Source organism: Belonocnema kinseyi, chromosome 5 (assembly GCF_010883055.1).
Source record: "Belonocnema kinseyi isolate 2016_QV_RU_SX_M_011 chromosome 5, B_treatae_v1, whole genome shotgun sequence".
NCBI lineage: Eukaryota > Metazoa > Arthropoda > Insecta > Hymenoptera > Cynipidae > Belonocnema > Belonocnema kinseyi.
In genome coordinates this window covers 129,956,202-129,963,836 of record NC_046661.1, presented here as the reverse complement: position 1 = coordinate 129,963,836, position 7,635 = coordinate 129,956,202, and positions in this window count along the sequence as shown.

Sequence of the window (7,635 nt, the reverse complement as noted above, 5' to 3'; positions counted from 1 at the left end):
GCTCCAAGGAGATTATGTTGAAAAATAAAAAAAAAAATTTACCCAAAAAAAATTGTTTTTATACTTCATTCTAAGGACTTATTGAACTACCCTCGTATAATAAAAACAGAAATTTGTTTTTCGCGATGAGTAGGCATGTAAATTTGCATGAAACTTTAGCCTGATGAAAAGTTTCATGAAACATTGGGAGTTTCGTGAAACATTGCAATGTTTCAAATATAGCGGCGGGAACATTTAAACTGGTAAGATAAAAGCCTATTAGGTATTTTCACTTCAATAAACAGCTAACTTCACTTTGTAGATTGCTGAGGGGAAAATAAGGGGCCAAATGTATGGGATTCAGTTCATTTTTGACCTATCTTGCTAACATCTTCGTAAAAGGTAATTTTTTCTATATAAGTGTAGTTAAAAAATAGTTTTTATTTTTTAATTACTATTTAATGAAATAATAATAATGATGATTAATTATAAATATATTACAGAAATAAGGTTTTGATCCATTTTTCCCCCTCAGCTTTTAACAAAGTGAAGTTAGTTGATGGTTGAAGTGAAAATACCTTATTGAGGCTTTCATAACCCAACTTTTTCCTGCCGGCTGATTTGATTTATTTTTCCGGTTTGTACTGTGGACCAATGATGCCAATGTTGGCACCCGGAGCTACTGCGCTTGCGTTAGGGCTGACCGCTTATTGGCCGCTCTTATCGAAGATTCAAAATTACATTAAAAAACAATTCTTGTAACTTAGATAAATAATTATTAAAATATCCACAAGAATATATACAAATTGTGTAACTTTGATTTCAGGTAAAAAAAATACAACACATATATTATATTAATAACAGTTTATTTTCAGTGAATTCCAAAGACCAAATTATATTTTACAAAACATTCAATTTAAAAAGAAATTTCTTGGAAAAGTGATTGAAAATAATTATTTAAAAGTTTTTAATATTTTGTATGTATTTTTCTGGGGATTCATATAATTATATAACCTATAAATACATAAATTATCACGACTGCATTGTAGCTTTGCTTCTTTTTTTTTACTTCAAGCATCATTTTGTCACGTCTCAATCGAAAAGAACAATCTGAAATTTGGTTTTAGAATTATTCAAATATTATCATTATTATATTCTGCAATTAGCTTCTATATATCAAGCTGCTGAAATATCGTATGGTATTTAAAAAAATGTATCTATTAACAAATATTTTGAGAAATATTAGTCAGTCTTTCAAATTCAATGAAAATAAACTGTTATTCATCAAATATATGTGTTATAATTATTTTTCTTGTCTTAAATCAAAAGTTACACAATTTGTATACATTCTTGAGTATATATTAATAATTATTTATGTAAATTACAAGAATTGTTTTTCAATGAAATTTTGAATCGTACTTCAAAGGGTAGACAACCAGCGCTCAGCCCTAACACACGAAAGAATGAAAATTATTATCATTTTATTATTGCATTAAATAGTCCCTAAAAAAGAAAAACTATTTTATAATTGCACTTATACAGAAAAATTACTTTCTACGAAGATATTAGAAAAATAGAGCAAAAATTAACCGATTCCCATGCATTTGGTCAATTGTTATCTCCTCAGTATTCAACGAAGTGAAGTGAGGTATTGATTGGAGTGAAAATACCTTATTGTATATGTAGACGGTCATGACTTTTTCTATACATCCCGGCTTTAGTTTAAATGTTGACGGGCATGACTAACCTAACTTTTGGAAGTTGCATTAGGAAGTTATAATTTTATTCTAAGCGACTGGTACGCCCTATTAAATGAAAGAAATTTGGAAATTAGATAAATATTGTTTCAATTGGTTTCCTTATTAACGATTATTTAGGCTAATATCGCAAAGCGAATAGTTGCTTTGGCGGTTCAGAACTCCACAACTCTGCACGAGCCAAAATTCAGTCTCCAAATGATACTTTCCCCTAGATGCCCACATGAGCACCTACGTTCATAGGAATACATTTGAGACTTGAAAACTCTCTCAAATGATCATTGGGAGCCCAATGAAATTTGAGCTGCAACAAATTTAACATGACCGTTTTTCTGTACAGTCCTCCTCAATCCCTAAAAAAAAACTCCTAAAAAATGGCCCTACACAAACAGGCAGATGGTACATGTTAATATTTGAATTTCGAAAAAAAAGCATTTATTTCTTACGGAAATGGAACACTTTGAGGGGGGGGACTTGCCCTGTAACTCGAAAAGCGTTTTTTGGTCCACCTTAGTGTTGCTTAATGCTAAAAGACTTTCTGTTTATTAATCTTTACAAGGAAAATTTTTTATTCGTTTTTTTTAATGATTTTTAATATGCGTTCGCATATATAGCCAAAAAAATGGATCGAGTTTGATCATAAATTTAGAACATAAAAACAACAAAAACTGAATAAAAATTACAAAACTCCATTACATTCAAATCATATCCGATTTTAAAGAAATTTTTTGATTAAGAAGGTGCAACTTTGCCTACTATGCGTGTTTAGAATCGAAAATTATTTTTTAAATGAATCTAATACATATGCCGCTTTTTTAGGAGAAATTAATGCAAAAAATACCATAGAGTTAGGTTTTGTGTGGTATGAAAAATTAACGATTTATGAAAGATGCAAGCACACACGTATCATAGACTAAATTACATTATATCTCAAAAATATTTTCAATGAATTTCACAATGCAAAATTTAGACCAAATATAGTTTATTTTTGCATAAAGAAAAATTTTATTTTTAGACTTCGTTAAAAGCCGAATTTGTTTAGAACAAAGACGAAATCTAGGGCATAATGTTTGTTTTAGAATTTCAAGTAAGTGTCTAAGATATACCATAAGGCCAAGTTCATAGTAGTCATACGAGTATTAATTAATGCAGCCTTATAACCGTACTTAAAAAATGCGTAACCTTCTGAAAGGCATATTGAAAGCAGTTTTTCTTAAATAAATAAAAAGAAGGGAAAATAAATCCAAATTTTGTTAATTTCGATATTCCTTCTATATATCAAAATTCTTGGCAGTGAATTGTCGCTAAGTGAAAAAGCATACATTTTTATTAGTTCATTCAACCTGCACCTTACAATATTATACCGCTTCGTCTAGAAATTTCCGAATATATTGACTAGATCAAGGTCCGGTGCTATTTTTCAGGAAATTATGATTCATCAATTATTTCTGGAGATATTTCACTTTATGAGTGAAGAAATTCAACCTTTTATTCATCAATAGAAGTTTATTCTATTTGTTGTAAAATACAACCTTTGGTTCAAAAAGTTAACCATTAAATTAAAAATTCGTCTATTTTGGTTAAAAATCCAACTACTTTCTAAATATTTATTTGCTATGTAAGATTCACTTCTTTGGTTGAAAATTTAACTATTTTATTGAAAATTCTTATTTTTGAAATGGGTTTTACTTTAGTTCAGTTGCCACTAAAACTTTTGTATGCACAACAGGGTGGTCCAAAAATGCATAACAAAATTTTTTTGCATGCTAGAGGGCTTGATCTCTACTATGTAAAATCTATTCCCATGTAAAATGCATGGGGGAAAATTGCTTTTTTGAGCTTTTAAAATAATTGTTTAGGGTTTAAAAAATGTGACGGGAAAGTATGGAGACTGTAGAGAATTATCCAACGAAGAATATCATTTATAAGACATATAAGTTTGAGACTCATAACAGACCCCCACGAGTACCTGAAAACCACCCTTCTAACCAAAATGTCAATTCTTTATGAAATCAACCTTTTGAACAATACATTTTCGTATTTTTTTACTGCAAATTATTAATATTCGTCTAGTGAAATATTTATTAAAACTTGTTTATTAACTGTTCATTATTTAAATAAATTGAATTTGTTTGAACAGTTTTTTTATTGTTTTTCTCCTTAAACATTATTACTATTGGTCTAGTGCAGGGGTCTCCACAACCCACAGGTGCAGCGTCTTTTTTTACTTAAAATTATTAACATGGGTCTAGTGGATTATTTATTGTCATTGATAAATTAATTTTTAATTATTAAAACAAATGTAATTTGCTTAAATAATTTTTTATACAACATTATTAATATTTTTTCCGTGGAATATTTAGCAATATTGTTGATTTTTTGTCAGTTCTATTTTGCAACATTCTTTGCTTCGAATTTTTCAAATTACCTAAACAGCATTGAGGAAATGCGACAAAAATGCTTTCGAGATTTTCATGACACAGATATTTTTTAGAGATAGAGTTATAATGAGGTAATATAACATGAAAGAAATAATACTCAATTTGAAATTTTTTCATGGGTTGTACAATTTTCTTACTTCCCATAGAAAATAGGAATTATTCAGCAAACTTTTTAAAATGACTTGAATAGGTATCACTTTTAATGATTATAAACTTAAGGGCCTAAAAAAGGCCATTTTAATAGTATAGCTTTTTTCCCTTAATTACAAGATACTTTCAGATGTCTTTAATTAAAATTTTATGAAATTAATCTAATTAGTAGTAAAATTTTACAGATTTAATTAGGGAAAAGTGGGCCACTGAACATTAGCAAAAAAAGCTAGTTCGAAAATTGTATATATCTCCTAATTCAATAGTGGAAAGCAACTAATTGCTTTATACAAATAAATTTACTCAGGACTGCATATAATAATTTTAAAATAAATGATGGAAATTAAAAACGTAAAAAGTTAGAAAGTTTCATAAAATTACGCTAAGGTGTGACATTATTGACTCTATTGACACAATAATAAGGTCATATTGTAAGATTCTTAACGTGACGTAGCATGATTCTTTGAACAATCTTTGATTGTTCAAATAAATTTAACTCATTTAAACAATTATATATTTTTTGAATGTAGAAAATAATATAAAATGATATAAATATAATATTAAATAATTGTTTCGAGTAGTACATTTTTAAAAACCATTATATGATAATTTAAACAAATAATTATTGTTTATTTTTTTAATTTATAAATTCCAAGCCAAATATATATTTATAATTTTGATACTTTTATCTTAGAGTTTAACTAATTTGAATGTTTTTAAACAATTTGTATTTACAGAAGCAGTTTACTTTCGAAAACTTTTTTAAAAACTTTCATAAGTATTACATTTCGTTCTGAAAAAACGATTATTTTTCGCATTTTTGGAAAAAAATAATTTTTTTAATAACTTATACTTATTTAAACAAATAAAAATGGTTTAAGAAGTAGTAGAGGATATTCAAATTGTCCATCAGTAATTATTTTCATTTAAAAAGACGGGAGAAAGTCCTGAAATTATTAATAATCAATGGCTTATCGAGTGATAAAATCTTACGAAAGTAATAAGTTTGAATTTTGTCATTAGTCATTATTTAATTAATTTTCAATTATTTAAACAAAGGAATTTGTTTAAATAATTTCCTTTCGAATTTTTAAAAGCAAAAATTGTTGCTGTGGGTCTAGTGGAACATTTATCAGTCAAAACTAATTATTGATTAATAATTCATTTAGTAAGAATTAATTCACTAGTAATATTTAAGTAACCATTTCTATTAACAAATTTTTTTAAAAATAAAATCAATCAAACAACTTTGATAAATATTGCACGGAAAATATATCAATGATTTTTACGTGGAATATTTATCAACATTGTTTGATTAACTATATACATTTTTTAAAAATAAGAATTATTACTTAAATATTACCAATAAATTAATTATTATTAAATTCATTATCAATCAGTAATTAATTATAACTGATAAATATTCCACTAGACCCACAGTAATAATTTCTATTTTTCAAAAATTCGAAAGGGAATTATTTAAAGAAATTACATTTGTTTAAATAATTGAAAATTAATTAACTAATACTAATAAATATTGCACTATATCAATAGTAATAATTTTTTTAGGGGAAAAAAATTTTCAACAAAAAAATTATTTAAAAAAATTCTATTTGCCTACACAATAAAAAATTAATGAAATAATGTTATTAAATATTCAAGTAGACTAATAGTAATAATTTTGAGAATATAAAAAAAATGTTTAAAAAAAATTATTCAAACATATTCCATTTGTTTAATAATTAGAAATAAATTAACTAATGATTATAAATACTCCACTAGACCAATATTAATAATTTTAAGAAAAAAGGACCAGAATAGAGTACTCAAAAGGTGGATTTCATAAAAAAATTAACAATTTTTGATTTAAGGTTAGTTTTCAGGTATTCGTGGGAGTGTGTAGGGGTGTCAAACTCATATGTCTGATAAATGCAATTTTTCATTGGATAATACTCTACAGGCCCCCATTCTTTCCCCTCACATTTTCTCAAACCCTGAAAAATTATTTCAAAAACACAAAAAAGTGACTTTTCTCTATGCATTTTACATGCGAAACTTTAAGTTCCGATTTGGAATAAAATAGGGAGGATCGCTGCCCTCTGAAAAACAGCGCTTTTGAGCTACCCTAATTCAGAAACAGGTTCCCCAGGTACCTTTTGTTTAAAAAATGAAAAATGTCCCTTGATTACGAACATCTTGGTGACTTTTTCGAAATAATGGTCAGTTTTTGTTTAAACATCTTTTCGAACAATTTCATTATGTATCGGAAAAAATTTATAAAATCATTATAAGAATCCCTGAGCAAAACTAAAACTCTTTTGCTCTTCCCACCCTTTTCCTGAAAAAATCTGCTGCAATTTACAAAACTATCAACAAATCATTTTTAACGAAATTTTCATATCTACACATCTATTCATGAGAAAAATTTGAAACTTGTGCATTTGTCAATAAAAAATCCTCTAGGCCGACTACTGTCATAATTTCCCCTATTTTTTATATTTTTTTTTTATAATTGAATTATTTTTATAATTTTAATTTATAAAAACACTCCCTAAACATAACTAATAAAATTTTTTTTTATTAAACTTGAATATTCATAATTAATTAATTGTTTATGGATTTTTTATAATAAAAAATTCTTATTTTTCTGAATATTATGCAAAGTGTCAGAAGGCTATAATTTGAAAATAGAAACAGACTAAAATAGGTCGCTTCAACAATTTCTCAATATGGCCTTCTTCTTGTGTCAATTGACTCAAGAATGTTAGAAAATACCGTCGTTTTAAACTTTTCTATTTTGCACCTCTTCCATATTTATAAATTCGTTTTTTAAATTATAATATTTAGTCCTAAATAAGTTTATGCATTTTTACTAAGTAATTCGTTGTTTTATTTATTTTATGTACTATTAAACTAGGAAATATCTCGTCAAAACGATACTTCTTCAGAGACTCCAGACCATGGTAGACCGAAAATGCCTTGCAATTTTTTTCACTTTAAAGGTGAAACTACGCCCCAAAAGTTTATATTTTCGGAGAAAAAAATATGTTTTTTTCGAAATTCCAATATTAACACCAGGTACTTGAAAATCCTATATATTTAACATAGAAAATTATGGATTTTCTAAGAATTGGACTGATACTTGAGGGTATGATCAAAGGAGCCACCCTTTTCAAGAATTGAAGAGGAGTGTCTACGAAATAAAATTTTCCCAAATCTTTTATTTTTAACTTAACCTTATCCACCTCAAACACCCCAAATATGACCCAAAATTAAAAAACTACATTTTTACATATTACTGTTAGTTT